At 48.8% G+C, this 19,365-nt stretch overlaps 1 protein-coding gene across 1 annotated transcript in view; it reads left to right on the forward strand.

Moving 5' to 3' along the window:
* The first annotated feature begins 721 nt into the window (after positions 1-721).
* The window catches only part of Blimp-1 (PR domain zinc finger protein 1), a 30,627-nt gene continuing 11,983 nt past the window's right edge, over positions 722-19,365 (forward strand). Inside the window, exon 1 of the mRNA XM_078183515.1 lies at positions 722-843. The gene's annotated coding sequence lies outside the window, so the exon portion shown is untranslated. The remainder of the gene's footprint in view (positions 844-19,365) is intronic.

Below are 19,365 nucleotides of genomic sequence, written 5' to 3' on the forward strand. Positions count from 1 at the left end.
GAGCAGGCCGGGGCCCGGGGCCTCCTCTTCCTTCCTCGCGCCCTCCACCAGACCTCCAGTCCTCCACCAGTCCTCCAGTCCTCCCGGCAACGCACACCACCGCGCACCACCGTCCACCATCGCACACCAACGCGCCCACGGTGTAACGCGGTTACATTGGTGCGTACACGCGCGCACGCTGCGGCCCGTACACAACGAGACACCTAGACTCACCTTACCCGCCGTGCTCGTCAGTTCGAACCACGCGGCTTCGCACAGTGTACACGACCGTACGTCAAGGACGAGCCAGTCCTCCGAAAACAACCCAAGAGAGGTCCTACGCGCGCGATACCGATCGACGACCTAACCCAGACTCGCGCCAAATTCTTCGACCACCCTCTGAAAGGAAAACTCGGGGACAACCGAAGGGTAACCCTTCCGCGGCGACGTTGACCAGGCACCCACCGGGAGCAACGATTCACCAGGAGCAGGTCCGGACGCGATCGCCGATCGCCGATCGCGGATCGAGCGAAGTGCGGCAGGAGGAGAATCGAGACCAGGCCCAGGGAAATTTCTTGCTCGCTCCCGCGAGGTTCCTCGTTCGAGACAGACACGCGCCAACAGGAAGCGACGTTCAGTGCCCCCAGGAACTCGCTTGGAACTCGATCGTTTTCCAGCCCCGTCGTTCGATGACACTGAATCTTCGTCGATTCCGCCTCGTCGAATCAACGAAGTCACCGCGCGTGTTCGCGAGTCCACCCTTTCGGGGGCTGGAGATATGTCAGTGACTGTTGCTTGTGAACTTTGACGGTTTGTCGTGGTGGTGACAGGATTCGCCGGCTGGCTTCCAGGGATACAGCTAAGGTGAGTGAGATCAGCGCGCCAAGTCTTTTTATCTTTCCCGCGAACGGACGGACACCTTGTCTGCCGCCGAAAACTGCGGACTCTGGTCGTAGGAGTTAGCAGTTACAGCGATCGACATCGAGGAAGAAACCGGAGGTTTTCTGGAGTGTTCCGGAAAACACCCGGTGACCTGACATAGTTCCAATAGCAAACGGCGCAAAACCGTTGCGAGGAAAGTTTGGCTCGCGGTAACTCTCATTAGCGGAGAATGTTCGCACGACGGAGCTAGTTCGCGCGAAAGGAAAGGGTGGTAGTTTCGGTCTAGGTTATCGCGACAAGGGACGTTCCGCAGGGAGGAGGGTTTCCTCGGACCGGTTAAAGAGACTTCGAAGATCCAGCGATCGGAGCAACGCAAGAAACAGGATGTTACCTGAACGGTGAAGGCCCTTAGGTGCGCGGGGTTACGTCATAGAAGGTGCACTTCGAATACGGAAAGTGTTTGCTCGCGCTGTGTTCGAGGGCCCCGTGCCCCTAACGGTACCAGGACCAAAGTTAAGCCTGGAAACGGAAAGGGAACGGTAAAGGCAACACTGCGATCCGCGTATCGTCTGCTCGATCGTTCGTCGATTTCTCAAGTATGTTCGAGAGTAACCATTGAAAATATTCGAACGATGATCGACGATGACAGGATGTTTCTTTCGCTCTCGAACGTACTGGAAAAATTGCTTTCGCGGCTGACATTGATGGAGATGATTTGCGCGTCGCCTATAGAGGAACACCGTTAAACGCGCGTATTTCCTAATATGACATAACGGTGCACCTTTTCCCCCCACCCCCCTCCATCCAGGCTCACCCCTTCGAAAATCTCTCGAAGATCCCTCGGGAACACATGGCACCAGAGTTTCCATTTCTTTCCTGTTTTCTTCTTCGCTTTACCTGCAAACCTGCTACCTTTCCTCGAAAAGGAGGACCCCATCGCCCCATTAATCGCAGTGAAAAGCGAAGAAGAAGAAGAAGAAGATCGTGGGAGGATGACCCCCTACCATTGTCCCCCGACACTTTTTCTATAGAGCAACCGGACACTCGAAGGGTGAAACTCCTCGAAAGTTTTTCTCGACGAACACGAAGGGGAAGCGGCGGTGGCGTTAGATGACAGAGGGGTTCCGAAGAGTTCCGAAACTCGGCGGAACGCGACGACGGAGGGAGGGGGGAGGGTCGACGGAACGATTTCTATCGGATTGCTGGCCGAGTGGTTTTCGATTTTGAGAATGGCACGCCGCGGGAGAGGATAATGACGCCTGCAGGTGCCTACCAATGTGACATAACGGGATCCGCAGACCGCGGCTCGTAGCCACGGTCATTGCGAACTCGCACTCGCGTGTATGTAATCATTTCGGGGTGGGGGACGGGGGCGGTCGATTTATTGGAACGGTCGTTGCACTTTTCAAACGGGCCACTCGCCGATGGGGTCGCCGCCGCCGCCGCACTGCGCCGCGCAGCGCCGCGTCGGTCCTCCGTTTCCGCGATCGGCGAACGCGAAGATCGGAGACGATCGATCGCATCGATTCTTCTCGCCGATCGTCGCCGCACGGTCCAACGATTTTTTGCGACGCTGCCCTTGATTCGTCGTCTCTCCGTCTTGCGCCCAAACAATCGCTGGAAAGCCATTTGATCGGCACGGTGTAATATTAGGCTATAGATTTAATTTAGTATTAGTGGATTTACAATTGCGAGCCCTTCGTATAATGATAATCATAATCTGTTTACTTAACCCTTTGCACTCCGTTATCTCCTCTCAGGGGACATCATAGTTCTAGTATATGATTAAACATTAAAGATTATTAGCGATTTGCAACTATTCCTCGATTTCTACAAATTCATATAAATCGAATATTATTACAATATAATATATATATATATAATAATAATATATAATATAATAATATATATAATAAATATTATATATACATATGTAACGTATACTATATAATAATATAGATGTTCATAAGCGGTGGCAGGTAACATCCATAATGGTGCGGAGTGCAATTTGCTAATCCACTGATTCTCGATTAGTCTAAATATGATAAATTCCTGTACTGTTGTAAAAATCGGTGTTCATCTGTATATGTAAATACATTAAGATCAAATTGATCTAAACAATCCTAATAGGTGAGATACATTACGGTGATGCAAGATAATTAGGTCGAGTCTGTAAAATTCAAGCGAAAAAGAGAAATCGATCAAATCCTTAAAATTATTAATAAAGACACGAAACAAAGAGTTAAGTCGGCCATAGAGTGTTCGGTGAAATTCTTTCGCGAAGGCTTCGAGCAGAAAATATATTCTATTGTTTTGTAACGAATAAGCAAAGTTTCCTCTTATCCGAAGAGGCTGCTAGACGATTGGTAGGAAGCTGCCGAATTCGACAAAATAAATTGCCGGTCGCAATTGTGTCACGGTCGCATCGTGGACGCAACGAGAAGTTCGCGGAGCATCGTCGGATTAGAAATTAATCGATTCTTCGATCCCGTCATAATTGAATTAGTAGGATGTGAACGCGGTGTCGCTTTCTCCGTCTTTGGAAAAGAGAAAAACGAAGAAAAAGAAAGAATGAAGGGTGGTCGATGACCGTGTCGCTCGTAGGCCTAGCCTAGATTCGTGCGCTGCGTTCCGCGCTCGCCGCGGGCAAACGGCGAGGCTGAAAGTACCGTAGCGGCATTTTCCATGCAAAAATTGCGCTTGTCCTGCGATTCCGCGATAATACATACGCCGAACCGTAAAGTATTACGCGCTACCGTAACGATGACCGTCCGGTATATACACGGTGTCCCGTTTCACACGCGCCGATATCGCTCTTACGTTGGCGATCGTCGCGATTACGTGCCCATTAATCTTGCGACAGCTCTCTGCGATTTTTATGCAAACATTTTATGGAACGACAGGTGGTAATCGGACAATTCTTAATGAGTTCCTTCGAAACGAGAGGGAACTCGTCGATCGAAAACAACGGAACGTATTTGGAGGAGGAAAACATGAAACGCGTTCCGCATGTTTTGCTAGGCGACAGGCCAGTCACCGAAGTATTACATGGTACCATAACCCCGATTACGATACTGGCTCGGTTAGACGAACTCGAACTACCGGGCATCGAACGATCGAGAGACTCGATGGTGGGACCGAGGAGAGAGAGAGAGAGAGAGGGGGGGGGGGAGGGAGGCAGAGAGGGGGGGGGAGGGGGGGGGGGGGGGGAGTGAGAGAGAGAGAGAGAGAGAGAGAGAGAGAGAGAGGCGAGAGAGCCACTTCTCGTTTTGGGTCGTGAAGAATTTAACGCGTTCATAACCCCCTCCCCTCTTGCATCCACCGAATTCCGTGCATCGATTAATTGACATGGCATCGTTCTTGAACGATGAATGCTCGTAATTATCAGCGTGATTATTTTTCTCGTAGCTGCCGTTAATATTATCGCGATAGGCGGCGCTTGATCGCGCTCGCGACGAGCGCATAGGACCGGTTAAAAGAGCGGCTGCGAGCGCAAGTGCGATTGCAAACGCGCGAGTGCGCGATCGTCCGCGTGGATACTATAAACGCCATTATACTCACTTCCTCATTCTCACTTACCCCGTTCTTACCTGCGCGAGAATTCCGCGGCGATAAAAGCTCGCGGTTGCGCGTAAATCTTCCATAAAAATATCGTAAAATTCCTGGTTCGCCGGATTCCAAGGTCGGCCGGCAAAAACCCGAAGGAACACGTTCGTATTCCGCGGCCGAAACGCCATTAACACGAGCCACGTAGCAGTTTATATCTTGCGAGTACGTGTTCATTCCGCGACGTTTTATCGCCGCTCTGCGGAGATTCTGTCCACCAGGCAGCCTGATATCGGTCGAAGTAACTAAACGAGAGGAAGAAGAACAGAGAAAAACCGAGAAAACGAACAGAGAGAGGGGGAGAGAGAGAGAGAGAGAGAGAGAGAGAGAGAGAGAGAGAGAAATTATTGTGCACCGAAAGAGCCTGAAGTATCACGGCATCAACGAAGCCTCGTGTCACGTACCGGGTGGCTAATTTCTGGGCCTACACGTACAAGGATACGGGCCGCGAGTCTAGCGCAACGAGCCAATAACCGTCCTACATCGGCGCTCTGTTATCCAGCGAACAACGAGCACCGAGCCTCGAACCATCTCGAACAGTTTCGACCCGAATCGAATCGAACGTTCGTGCGATTTTGTTTCCACAGCCAGGTAAAGTTTCGAGAATTCTGATTGGATATCTCCGCAGTTTACTATGCGTCGTGCTTTCGCTTCGTTTGGTTCTAGGTAATTCTAGAAGCAGGTGCGCATCTCGCGCCAGTCGAAAGCGCGACCTTCCGAATTTGTCGGATGCATTTGTTGTCAAATGGCATTGCAGTCTGCTGAAACAAGAGAAGGACGTTTCCACGAGTCGAGTTGTCGAAAGAAATAGAAAGAGAGGATATCGCATCCGTCGAGGAGATGCAAGCTCGGAAGCGCGACGCATCCGAGAAATAAATAAACGTGACAAAAAGGAAGCGGATTCGATGATCGCGGCGGCGAACATCGAACGGCGAAGTATCACGAGGAACGGCAAAGCACGTAGAGCCACGTACCGGGTGTCCGGATAGCAGGGACTCGCGGGAGCCGGGGAACTAGGGAAGCGGCGAGTTGCTGAAGAAGGAGGAAGCCTCGAAGCTCGTGCTCGCACGTATATAGAAGGCTCGGCTCGGCTCGCAGGCTCGCAGGCCCGCAAGCCGAGCCGAGCCGAGTCGAGCACCGGGAGTCAATGACCGTTCTACATTGACGCGTTGCGCCGGCCCGAGTGCCGGCTGAGTCGAGTAAAGTCACGGCCAGCCATCAGCCGTGAGATTCCCTCCCTTCGCTTCACTTCGCTTCGTTGTAGCCTTGCTCTACCTGTCGACGGCCGTGAGCGACGCTAGAGTTCGATCAAACGAGCTTTTCCTCTCTGATTCCGATGCGTGTCAACGGAGCATCGTTCCTCGGAGGAGACTTATAGTCCTCGGAATATGGAATGTTCAATGTTCAAATCACGGTGCAAGAAGAGCCGGACCAACTACTATTCCCCATCGCATAATGTCTGATATGCTAAAAGTTTACTTCCACGAGCTCGAAGGAGAGATGCTAAAGTTTCTCCCGCATTTTGCTTTTCTCAATTATTGATTTTATTGTACTTAACCATTAGAATTGTTTAAACCAGTTACCCATCAATGCCAATTGTTATCACCATTCTCTTTCGATTCCTTCTGCAATAAGGTTTGCTCTATTCGAACCATGGCCGTTTCACGTAACATTCTTCTTATTATTATTGTCATTATTACTATTGAAGCGCAGATCTTTATGTACAATAAAAATGTCCTAAGTCAATTGTAAGAAGGGGAGAACGAAAAGAAATTAATTTTTCCTTTCACAATTTTTGCAAGTCAACATTTCTTCCAGCATCTTCGCGGTTTTTGTATTACGTAAAATCTACAGTCTACTTATTGTACACTCTTACTCGTATGCCCGCTATTGTTACGCTTTATGTAACAAAAGCTCCGCCGCGTTGACGATAAACATTAAGCAGTAAACGTTATTAATATACGTTATTTTATTTGCCACCGAATACCCATTATGAGGTGAAACAAAGTAAACCAGAGCAGAACGAGTACGGTAACAGCGAGTATATAATTAAGAAAATGTAGTAAAAATGAAATGAGTAATTTTCATAAATATAAACTAGACAGACGAAATAATTGAGAGAATATAATTGCCTCACAAATAATACGAAAGTTTTATAGAATACCTAATGGACTATACCAGAAGTAAATCTTTAACATTGAAGAAGCAGTGATAACGTTGGCTCTTTCGGGTGGAGTGGCACACGCATTGACCAGAACAAGAAGGGATGCTCTGTCGGTATTCTAAAGTCCGCTGACCACTCGTTCTTGGCCAACGTCGCAGTAAAGTCGCAGCAACGTCGCAAAGGGGGACGGGATCGTTGCGACACGATTCTGCCCGTTTCCTGGATCACTTTTTCCAGCGGCGGCACCTGGCCAAGGCTGCAATTACGCATCGAGGCTAAATTTAGTGTCGGAGCCTACTGTCGTTTACTCTCTCCACGGCAATAAACGCGTTTTACTATCCCCCGCTGCCAGAGAAGAGGTACACTTACCTAGAAAAGATGCTACGCGGAATTTCCATTTTCTCGAGTACCCGCGAACGAGTTCGAGCAAGCGAGCGATCGAGGAGAGCAAGCGAGGAGATCGCAACGGAGCGAACGAGCTTCGATCGGCGATCCAAAGTTTCAATGGACGGGACGGTGTGTCGGTTTTGATCTGCGTTCGAGCAGATTCGCGCTCCGCTTCGAAACTTTTCCTAGCTGAAATCGATCGTCCTCCGGCCGAGGAACTTGGGCTCGCTCTTCTTCCGTTCGAACGCGAAACTCACGCGACCGAACGGAGATCGAGCATATTCGGAGTCGGCTCTGTTTATCGGTGCGAGTCGAGAGCGTTCGTCGAGCCGGCAATACGCGCCGGCAATACGCTTTGCGCAGCGTTACGAGCGAGAGCACGGCGCACGTTCGCTCGCCCGCTCGCTCGCTTGTTCGGTTGCCCGTTCGCCTGCTGGCTCGTTCGTTATATAAGGTGAAAGGGCGACTGACATTGACATTGAAGTTCGTGCTATTCAACGCGGAAACAGGCGAACTCCGTTATTTAATCTCTTTCACAACGATTACGGGAGAACGCTTTATCGGCTAAAGGTATCGACCGGAAGCGCAAATGCGCGTTACGTGTTCCATCGAACGAGCAGGGCCTGTTCGCGATTCTACGGGCGGCTCCGAGCCGGCGATAATTACTAGTAGAAAATCCTGTAGTTTCTTCCTCGCGATTCGATCCGTTGAAAATCGCTTACGAAACAGTGAGGAAAAAGGGGAAACGGACGACCGACCGGGCAAAAACGGTTTTACGAGCCGTCGAAGGGTCCCGGTAGACTGCGATCGATGCGGCGCCACTTTCGTTCGACGAACTGGAACACCAAATTTCCCTTTGACCCTCTAAAATGTAGGAGGCCGTCCGAGATATTGGAGTGCCTGACCTGCCTTACGCCGAACTGCGCCGCTCAGCACCCCACCGCGCGGCACCGCGACGCGACGCAACGCAACGTGCAGCACAATGCCCGAATTACCGTGGCTCTTATCTCGCCGCAACAATTACTTCTCCATGGCGCAGGTCGGCGCACGACCCCGTACGCGTGCTCCCGGATTATCATCGACCTCGCGCCTATAACCCGTGCGCTCGCAATTCAACCACCCGTTTACGCACAGTGCGTGACCATTGTCAAACGTTCCGTATCGATTTCTACTTTTTCGATATTCGCCTCTTTCCTCTTTCGGTGATGATGCGATTAGCGTGCCGTTTAACCACCTTAGCTTTCTTTTGATAATGTGAAAATTACGATTTTGCTGTACACAGTCTAATCAAGATGAAAATCATTGCGTCGCTGTGAAAATTGTACAAAGATTCCTAGACGAAAGATAATAATTGCGAAGAAATTAAACTTTTAATATTGTTAGGTAGCAGGTGTGATTGATTGACCTAGAAATATACACATAGTGTCGCCGTATCTGCAACGTCCGAGTTAAAAAGATTAATAATAGTATGTGTTTAGTTGATCAGTGGGAGAAAGTTCCTGTATCAGTACCAATAGGTACGATAAATATGTCGTACATGTAGCATACCAAAAAGTGTGGGTAGAATGGGATGATATATTAGATTCTATTTCTCTTTTGCTCATTAAGATAATTTATTTTAATATAACTAAATCTAATCTATATAATAACTCTTTGTCTCTAATTGCGACTCACGCTATCTCACTCTATTCTAGTTGCGGTCCTCTCAACTGCTGGGCACAAAGTGGGCCTTATTCGTACTTGCTCGTGCACACATCACACCATTTACTCTAGATAGGACCATCGCACAAAAATTCCAACCATTCACTCAGTCATAGACCATGCAACATAGACTCATATACAAAACCAACGCTCGCAAAAAGAAGCAAAGGGAAAAGAGAACAGATAATTTAAGAAATGCAGCAATAGAAGAAAAAACGATTAGGACATTTAAATTATAAGAAGCAAAGAAAACGAAAGAGACTGATACGCTATGGGATCGTTAGAACAAACGAAAAGAGTCTAGGTTCAAGAAAATGGAGAAAAGATAGGAGAAGAGAAGGAATTTTAAAAAAGAGGAAAATCGAATTGCGATGATTACAGAGATATTAAAATAGCCGTACGAGCGGCAAAAAAAGCACGGTATGTGGCGATACTGATTGGAAATTAAGAGAAGTCGATTAAAGTAATTACGATGAAAAGTTATGGTATGTAGCGTGCACGGGATTTTATGGAGAAAGAGAGAATGTTTTCTAAAAAGGATTAAACTGCAGCTGTGATTTCCAGTTCTCGGTTACAGCTTTGTCAATCTGGTTTCTTTCGTTCGAATAGGTCCGCGGCGAAAGAATTGGCGAGGATTTGCGGGGCAGATCGACGTAGAATGAAACGGAGAAATGAAAATATGGAGAAAGGGGTTACGCGCCGAAGGGAGAAAGGCGAAATTTTCGAAACGGCACGAGAGCACTTCCCGAATCGGCGAAACGCAAACTGATTGTCTATTCGTTTACCTAACCCATTGAGGACGGATGCTGGTTTTGCGAATCCATGAAAAAATGGCGAACCTAGACGCCGGTGTGCCAATTCGGCCATTTCCTGCTCGTCTATACGAAAATTCGAGAATAATGGGCGATTGGTATGCGGGTATTTGCGCAGTTCGAAGACCGGCCGGCAAGCAAGGACAATGCTGCGCAACCCATTTTGTAATGGAACCCGCGGTGTTCGAGACAGGTTGCCCGCTCGTTGCAAAATAGGTTGCGCCGCTACGCTGAATGTCAAGTTCATTGACCGCCGCGCCGGATAAAATGGAAATGCGCGGGTTTCTTTCGATCAGGCGAAACGCGGTTGCACGATGAAGGCCCGAGGAAGCCAGTTCGGAAAAGGAACAGAACACAGGGGAACTACGACGAGGAGAGAACAGGCGAGAAGAAAAGAGAATCGGCCGAGGTAACAGTAAAACGCGGGCTGGCTCGCTGGGAGTCGAAACGTTCATTGAATCCCTGGGAAAGCGAACCGTGTCTCTGTCTGTAACGTGGAGCCGAGGCCGCGGACTCGAAGTGTGCTGTTACAAAATGGGTTATGCAGCGCGCGAAGAGAGTCAAGTTCAATAACCGGCGAGAATGGAAATCTGCGACCTAGCACAAATTCATTTCACTGGCGCCCGGAAAAATCGACGCGATTTCGTTCTACGCTCTAGCAACTTCTCTACCTGGCCATGAAGCCCGTCGAACCGGCAACCGTGAAACGAGACGAGAACAAATCGAGACGACTCGAGGAAGACTCTCGAAGAAGATCGAGAACGTCCTAGGAAATCCTGGGCGGCGTTCCAAATTGTTTTCGATCGATTTTCGAAACAGAATTGGGGTCAAGTTTCGGCGCGGTTCATTCGAATCGGCTACGGCTACGGCTACGTCTACAGTATCGGCAATTGCAATCGAGGCTTTTCTGCTCCGGGCGAACGAGCTGCGCGAATTGCAGGGCGATGGTCGATTTTGGAGGGCGAAGACGAGGACGAAGATGAAGAAGGAGACGGGGACGGATACCGGTACGCCGGTGTGCCGCGCCGGTTCGAAGTGTGCTATTACAAAATGGGTTATGCAGCGCGCGAAGAGAGTCGGGTTCAACAACCGAGGGGAACGGTGAACCGAGGCGCGCAGGCCGGTAGCGAAAATGATATAGCGGTCGTCCGTGACTCTGCGGAGTGGCGCGGGGAGGCGCGGAGCGGAGCGGAGTGGCGCGGAATGGGGCGGCGAGGTGCGGAGAGGAGCGGCGCGGTGCGGAACGCCGCGTATAGGAGGTCCTCGGCCGAGAACAGAAGGAACGGAAAGAGAGAGGGAACACCGGCGAACCAGCCGGTCGACCTCCACCACTGCCGTACTCTGCCGATCACGTGTCCCCATTGAAAGCGGCCGGCCACGTACGGCCAGACGTCGACCAGAACCACTCGAGAAGCGAGAAGCGGCGTTCCAACGCGGCCGACCGGACACCCTCCGTTTCCACTTCTACTTTTCCGAGACCAGGCTCCTGCGTTTCAACCCCTTTACTTTGTCGCTCTCTCATCCTTTCGTCAACGTTTAATCCTTGCCGCGCACACGGAAACGATACGTGTCCGCGATGATGCTACTTTGAATATCAGCTCCTAAAAGTCGAAATGCGATGGGTATCGAACTCGCACTGCTGAAAAGAAGAGGCAATTCCTATAACTGGTTCGCAATGTATATAATAAATACAAACAGCATTCCTCTCAAGGTCCTAGTTTTTCTTAATGGAATTTCAAGATAATTTTAAATATATTAATACTTTGAGACCTCTTTCAGTTGGTTGATGCAATTTCTTTGAAATGTGTGCACATTAAATGTTGTAGAATTGAAGGTGTGAAATTTTAATATATCCTTAAATTTTTATTTATTCTTATAAACCTTTGGTTTCATTCAGAAAACCAAATTAGTTACAACGTCGTGAAGAAATGGTAATATTTTCAGTTATTTAATTTAATTCATTTATATGTAGGGATAAACGATCTTTTTTACAATAATAGGAAAAATATGTGTCATATCCGATCGTACGCACAAGAGAAAGTTTTCTTTCGTCCACATGTCCCAAGTAATTTACGACTCTCGTTCAACGAAGCTATTTTTGAGTTGACATTTTCCAGATTTTGCCAACGCATATTTTTTCCGATGGTCCTTAATAGCAAACAGAGACGGTCGTAAATTAGGGGATTGTCTGAAGGGTACTTGGGTCGGACTCATCGGCTTTTGCCACGTGCGTCCGGCGCGGGTGGCCTGAAGAAAAGTCCCACGTTCTCGCGGCAAAATGCGTCCCTTCCGGTCACATATGCCGTTTTGAAAACAAGCACGTTTAGGGCGTAAAGAATAGGCGGTGAATCGGAAAAACAAACGGCTCCGATTGGAAAAGACCCAGCGGGTGGGTTAGCCAATCAGGGTTGTTTCGTAATTTTACCAGGGCAAACGCGAAGTCATAATATATATATATATATATATTATTAAACACGTGACCTCGCTCACCGCACTTAATTGTTGCAACAAACCTACCCACGGGGTGTGAAAACGCCATGTCAATTTTGTGACATTGACTGCAAATATGTCTATTTCATTGCTGTTGTGGCCAGTGTACTTATTAAAAAAACGCTGACTGTTTAAGCGGTTCTACGAGTAACAGAAAATGTCGTTCGCGATTCGTTCTTAAGCATATTTGCAGGTGCAAATGATCACGACGCTCAACGGTTCTCGCCTATTCTCCAAAAATCCGTAGAACCCGTAGATTTCTCCGGCACGATGTATGTAGGTTACCGTTTTCGTCGAAGTATCCTGACTGGCAGTTTGCAGCAGCGAATCTCGAATGCCATGAACCGGCCGCGAGAAAAGCCACGATTCGGTCACGGTTGGTTCGTGACTTCGCCGGCGATGAGGAACAATCCCGGGCGCCCTCGACTGTCATTGTCCTGTCGAGATCGATGTAAAGATACCAGGAATTCAGGGCCGCCCGGTTCGATCGGCTAATCACGATCCGCGGAACGTTTACGCTTCGGCCGTTGGTCGTCGATGAAAGGCTGTGTGTCGGTAAGACTCTCCCGCGGTTCGAGGTCCTGAACCCCGAGTGCGCGGCCAGGACGATGTCTCTGACCCGTCCGACGGCGGCTGTTCGATTCGTCTCTCGCCACACGGTTACATAACCGTCGGAGGATGCCGGCGTTGCCTTTTACGGACGGCGCTCGCACGACCACGCTCATCGCACTCTCCCGCAACGTTAATGCACGCAATTAGCCGAATTATCGATCGTTCTCTCCCGTTGCTCGCTGAAAATTTGATTCCCCCACGCCGACGACTACTTACCAACCCGTTTTCCTCCGAGGACGCGTTTTCCTTCGCGGCGCGATTAACCTGCCGATCAACCTATTCGCAGGATAACGTCCCGAGATGCTGAACTCTGCGACAGCGAACTATTTACCGATGCTTCTAAGCAAACAAGGTGGCACGGCTTACTTTTCCCAGGAACATGATAATGTATCGTTTGTTTGCGCACCGTGCAATTAAGTTGCTCGGTGCCGGTTGGTTCCAACGGTACAGCAAACGGCCGACGGTTACGATCATATTTTTGCAGCTAGTTTTTCTATCGTTAAACAAATTACTTGGGTTTTGTGGTATTTCTATGGTTGGTTGTTTCCTGTATCGCAGTTTGAGTGTGCTATTGCGAACAAGTTGCAAGGGTAAAAGAAATTAACCGAAAGAGAGAGAGAGAGAGAGAGAGAGAGAGAGAAAGAGAGAGAGGAAGAGGAGAGGAGAAAATGCAAAGGAGAACGTTACATGGGAGGAAAAGTGAAGGAAAGAGAGATGAAGGAGAAGCACGGCCTGCTGGACTCCTACCGAAAACGAATTCGGTTTTACTTTTGGCCGCGCCTTCGCCGCTCGGTCGCGACCGGGACCGTGCCGGGGCCGGGGCCGGGGCAACGGTGCTTTTACGCACCTGTAGTACACGCATAGACGACAACGACAACGACAGAGCGACGGAGAGACGACGGCGCAGCGACGTCAACACGCGTGCATAGTGGCCCACGTGTAAACCTCTTCACGTATTCATGGTTTTACGACCGTTTGGTCGCGTCCTACCTGTACGGTACCTTGGTATACACAAGCTGTATGTACAGTTAGGCGAGTGACGCGGTTTGGTTTCGACGTCGCACAGCACCGCGCCGCGCCGCGCCGCGCCGCTCCGCACTTCTCCGCAGCGCACCGCGTGGTTACGTGCGGCGATACGCAGGGACGGCGGATAGCAAAACGTCTCCTGCTTCTCGGATCCGGCCAATTTTCCTCCTGTCCGCCGCGATCATCTCGCCGAGTCACGGAATTTTTTTCCCGGCTCCGACCGACCGTTCCGAAACACTGCAGAAAAACCAAACGAGATCGCCGACTCGTAATTAATTGCACGTTACAGGACACCGGCGGAAGAAAAGATCACAAGACGAATCGTGTTGCGGTCACGGGTTGAATGACGCCTCGGGTATTACGAATTTGCGACAGTTGCGAGATCCGCAACGAAAGAACGTTAATAGGCGACGCGAGCTTTATAACTCGCCGAAGCTGTTATCCTTATTATTATTATTATTTATTTACGACCTTTTACACCACAGATGGGAGAGAGACACGCGAAGAGTCTTAAGAGACAGCAGAGATAAAGCGATGATATCGAAATGATCGCTTGCGATTAGTTCGTTCTTGTTGTTCAATTTATTTAAATAACGGAAGAAAGTTGTTCCGTTACGAGTTCATTATAAATATTACATACGACCAGATAGTAAAGAAAAGTAAATAAGGAAGAAAAATAAGACTCTTGCAGGTAACTATGAAAGAGTAAGGGAACTAGTAAACTCAAATAATATAGTTGTACAGTTTCGATAAGTTGACGAGGTTCTGATTCTATCGGTAAGACAGAGTTCGCTGTTACGCAATGACATAGAAATTACTTTTGGTTTAAAAAGGTCTAATATGAGGGAACAGTGAATTGGGAGAATCAGTTATCAATCAGTTATGTAATACTTTTAGTATGTTTAAGAAATTGTTATGCTGTTGCGATTTTGGAAAATTTCGAATCTTGACGTAGTGCGAGAAGCGTCTCGATAGTTTTTGCCAGCTTTCCTGCAGTTTCCCGAGGATTCTAAGAGAATCCTGAAAGTTGTGAACACTTTGCGATAAAAAGGAGTAAAAATCGGTAAGATGGATCGCTCGTTTAGGAGGGAATTTTGCGAGTAACCTTGCCCGGAAGAGCGGGAGCAAGAGTACGATGCGTTTAAAGTTCGTTCACCGCTCACGAACACTATCCCCGTCCGTCCCTGTCTCTCGGTTCGCGAACGTTCTTGTACATGTTGCGTATAGAATATATAGGCGCAAAAGGGGGTCCCCTATGGGGGTATCGGAACCTCGTTACTCAGCGCACCATGCCTATGGTGTGGTCCAAGTCCAAGTCCAAGTAGACCTCCAAGTGGGACAATGACCGGCAGAGACCTTCTTTCAGATCCGTGGCGAGAGAGAATGGAAGGTGGCCGGTGAACAAGGAGAAACAAGGACGAAGCGGCCCCAAGCGAGCGAGCGAGTATGCGAGCGAGTACGCGAGCGAGCGAGCGGGAGACCGACCGAGGAGGAGACGGCGGCACAGAAAACCGCTCGGAGGGAAGTGGAGGGGCGATCGCGAACTCACTTCGCTAATTCACTTGCTCGTTGCTTTTCCGGTTTACATTTTGCTACCAGCCGAGAGTACGTCGGCCTTTAAAGACCAGCTCTAGCCGTAGCTCTAGACCTCTGCCTCGTGAAACGCCGTCAAACGGTACTTTGATTTTCAGGGGGGTCCGGTGCGGAACGATCTCTCGGGTGCCTCCGTGCCGATCTCGATCGCGGCGTTAACTGCAACCCTCCGAAACGCGTGTTCTCGTTTCAGGGCGAGTCGACGGTGGCGAAGAATCAATCTCCACCGAAAAATCTTCGCTCTCCGGCTGGGCGAGCTTAAATATTCGGAGATCGTCATCGATCTATACTCGGCCGGAGAACTGGTTTTCGAAGTTCCCGGAAGCGACGTGCGCTGCGCAAATTATTTTCGGCCAGGGTGGTTGTCGCTCATGAAAATTCAAATCGGTTAACGGAACGGACCGGCTCGCGGAGTGCTCGTTCGTTTCTCTCTTTTTCGCCGAACAGAGAGCGCCGTAAGAAAATGCCGGTCGGCTCTTTTTGCCATCGGTGAAACAATGATCGTAGTCGCCCGACGTTAGCGCGTGCAGGAGCGCTTTCTACAAAAACGCTTGAAACGCAACATGTCCCGGTTCAAAGCCTTAAGGTTCGTCGACCCCGCCGGCACGGCGAACCGTCGACCTTCTTATAACTGTCCAGACCTTTCTTAACCGTCGCGGAAAACACCGAACGAATATTCAACGGCTTCCGACCTTCGCAGTTCCGCAGCCTTTCCCTCCGCTGCGTCTCCGTGCCGCGAGCCGACGGTTTCCGGCTCGCGCGCGCACCCCGCAGGAGCAGAATCCCTGCGAGAAGATTCGCGAATTCGCAAAGATTCCGCGAGATTCCAAGCACTTTGCCAGAGTGGGAGGTGTGGCCGGAGAGTTCGTTGAACCATCGCCAACGAAAATTCCTAGGCGTGACGATGAAATTCGCGAACAGCCCCGGATAGCACGTTCCGTCCATTCGCGGCGGACACCGTTCTAGACAAATTTCTGCCCGTTACGATCGAGAGCCATGTGTGCACCGTGTGTATCTTGTGTGGGGCGTCCGTATCGCGTACAATGTAAAACGTACACGCAATCGCATGCAGGCGCGCGCGAGCGAGCGGGCGAGCGTGCGAGCGAACGTTCGCCTGGCCCGTTATCCTCTAAAGTAACAGTTACGAGAGTGGAGCCACGGGAGAGGTAAAGCACCTTGCGTACACCATGGAGCGGTTCGATTCGAATGGGTTCCATGGAAACGGTATTTCCGGTTCACATTCGGTTCTCTATTCGCGGCGCGGTGTTACGCGGCCGCGTCTGATTAGAAACCGGCGGCGGCCCTTGCCTCGCTCGTTCCCGTGTTACGCAGCGTTCCTGCAGTGTCGATGGCCCGCAGCCATCGTTCGGCGCTCACCAAGGATCGCCGAGCTTTAATTTCCCTTTCGTCGGGGCGAAAAACCCACTCGACGCAGCCGATCGATAAAACGACGGAGAGCGTCCGTCGCCCCGGCTACCTCGGACCTTGTTTCGATCGGGGGAAACCTCGGCTCGACTCGTTTCTCGTAGATTCTGGGAATCAATTAACCTTTTAGTAGGAATCGGGTCGAATTTTTCCACCACCTTCCACCGCCCCTGTTTGCAACCCCCTTTCTCTACCTTTCGATTTCTTCCGCTCCCGAAATCATGTCCTCGGCCGAAGGAGAATTTCGACCGATCGCTGTTTACACGTGTTCCGTTGTTTTCGAAACGCATAACCCCTTAGCATACGTAAGAATAATGCGAAGAATAATGGGTAAACGCTTGATTTTTTACGTTAACGACAAAAGCGTATAGGCGCGATAAAAGACTGCGAAGATACTGAAAGAGTTTAAGAATACTCTTTGTCGCATCGTCGCTAGCTTATGGAAATTATTATTGAAAGACAAAAGTAATTGTTAGAAAAATTTTATTTTCTAACAATTACTAATAATAATAATAATTTCGCATAAAAGTTCGCGCAGTCTACGTAGATATTATAATTCGCAACGTAAATATTTTCTGTTGTGTCGAAAGAAGCCGAAGACATCAGAGAAATCTACGCTGTTGCTCTAAATGATTTTCATTCATCATGATTCTGTTCATGCAACTGTGTTGATCACGTAACGTTCGATGGAATTTCTGTGCAAGTACGGACTTTCTTCTATCAGTCGAACGAGACTCGAGTGCTCGAAAAAGGGCAGAGATTTCAGGTTTTCGCATCACCGCTGTGAACCATCGATGCCGTAGCGGTGCGAGATCAGAATAAACGATTCGTCCAACGATAAGAAGGGAACGTTGGCACATCGAAAATCTCGGCAAGATTCCCGCGAGGAGCACTCGAGCCGAAGTAAATTAATATATCTGGTACAGTCGTTCCTCCGAGGAGGGAAAAGATCGACGACCCGGCGAACGTATCTGGGTTAGTAGTCGTTGGCGATTCACGCGGAAACTTCTCTTGCTAGGAGGCCTCGGCAGCGTGGAAATCCGCGAGAGGTGAATCGCTGGTGTGTATAACCGAGCGTGTCCCTCGAAAAGTGAAATTTCGGCCGAGCTGGGCCGGGCCGGGCCGGGCCGCGTGTGCCTGCGACGAAATTTCGTCACACGGTTTCGACTGGGTTCGTCGACCTCGCCCACATAGCAGGCACCACTCTCTTCGGTGGCCGCAGACAACCAATGGTCGAGAAGGCTTTCCGCCGATTGAAATGAAAATATTTGGCAAGGTGCAGCGTGCGCACGCAAGGTTCGATCCTTTCCGGAGTCGGCCGGACCGGCCGCGTTTACAGGGCTGCGCGCGCTCAAATTGAATTATTTTCGAATTTCCGCGAAAGGCAGTCGCCCGGCTGAATTAAAAGCGGGACCCGCCGTTGAAATTTCGCACGCGTCGCGGGATTAAACGAAATTATTTTATTCCCGGCGCGACGAGAAGGAGGCGCGGGACGGACGCGTGAACAGAAACGGGCCGGGGCAAACAGAGACCGGTCGCCGATAAAGTGCAATTACCACTATAAATTTGATTCTACCGTCGCAGGCATTTCCATGGAATTACGAATAAATCACGACCGGGCCCGTGATATTCTATTAATTTCAGGAACACCGCCGAGTGAATTATTGAGAGTCGATACACACCCATGGCTCCGACGCTGTAGCGCACAGTGTGCTGCGTCGCAGCGCAGCGCGTCATTTCCAGTAAATATTTGTCACGGGTCACAATAAAGTGGACTCTAGGAAATGTCCATGTTGCGCATCTTGTTTAAGTTCTGTCGGCCTGCCATGATCTCTATTTTTTATTGTTACACGGGCTAAATAATCGTTTTTTTTTTTCGAATACACAGCGATCCAAATAGGGGAGTGGATCCAATTACTGTGAGGCAACCAATTGCTGTGTCTCCGATCTGTCCTCGGGTATAATTAACTTTATGTCCATGGAATGAGATATATTATTTGTTTAAATATACGGATATAAACCCATTTTTACAATAACGAACAAAAATTGATATTAATACATACCATGAATCGATGAATATTCAGGTAAACAGTTTATGTAAATAAATCTATAATATTATTATTATTTATTTTTCGAGTTAAATTATAAAAGTGAAATACACGAGAAGAATATTTTGCGACGGTTACAGTGGAGTTTCTAAAATGGTTCAGGTTGTTTCTAAAGAGATCAAATATTTTGTTAACCCTTAAATGCATGATGATGTATATTTACATCAGTGTTTTCTTCCGTACATAATTTCATAATTTTTTTTTTTTAAAATATACTTTTTGGAAAAAAATTTTTTTTTCTTTATTTTTCCCTTAATCTATATTTAAGTAACTACTTGTTTCAATTTATTGTATTTAAAAAGGAAAAATCATGCATTTAAGGGTTAAACCAGTTTGCCGTTCTAGTCGCCCCTGTATTAAATTTTTTCATTAAAAAAAATAAACGAAATGAAAGTATAAAGACATTTATTTAATTCGATTAATATCAAATTAATTATCCTCGAATACAAACTACAGAAACCGGGTGTCCCACTGTAGCCCAGCTCCACTACCCTATACTATCGAGCGGAGGTCTTCAAAACAGAGGAATCCCAAGAAGTCGTATAGAGTTGTAGACCAATTCTAAGAAATCGCGTTATCT

Source organism: Augochlora pura, chromosome 6 (genome assembly GCF_028453695.1).
Source record: "Augochlora pura isolate Apur16 chromosome 6, APUR_v2.2.1, whole genome shotgun sequence".
Lineage (NCBI taxonomy): Eukaryota > Metazoa > Arthropoda > Insecta > Hymenoptera > Halictidae > Augochlora > Augochlora pura.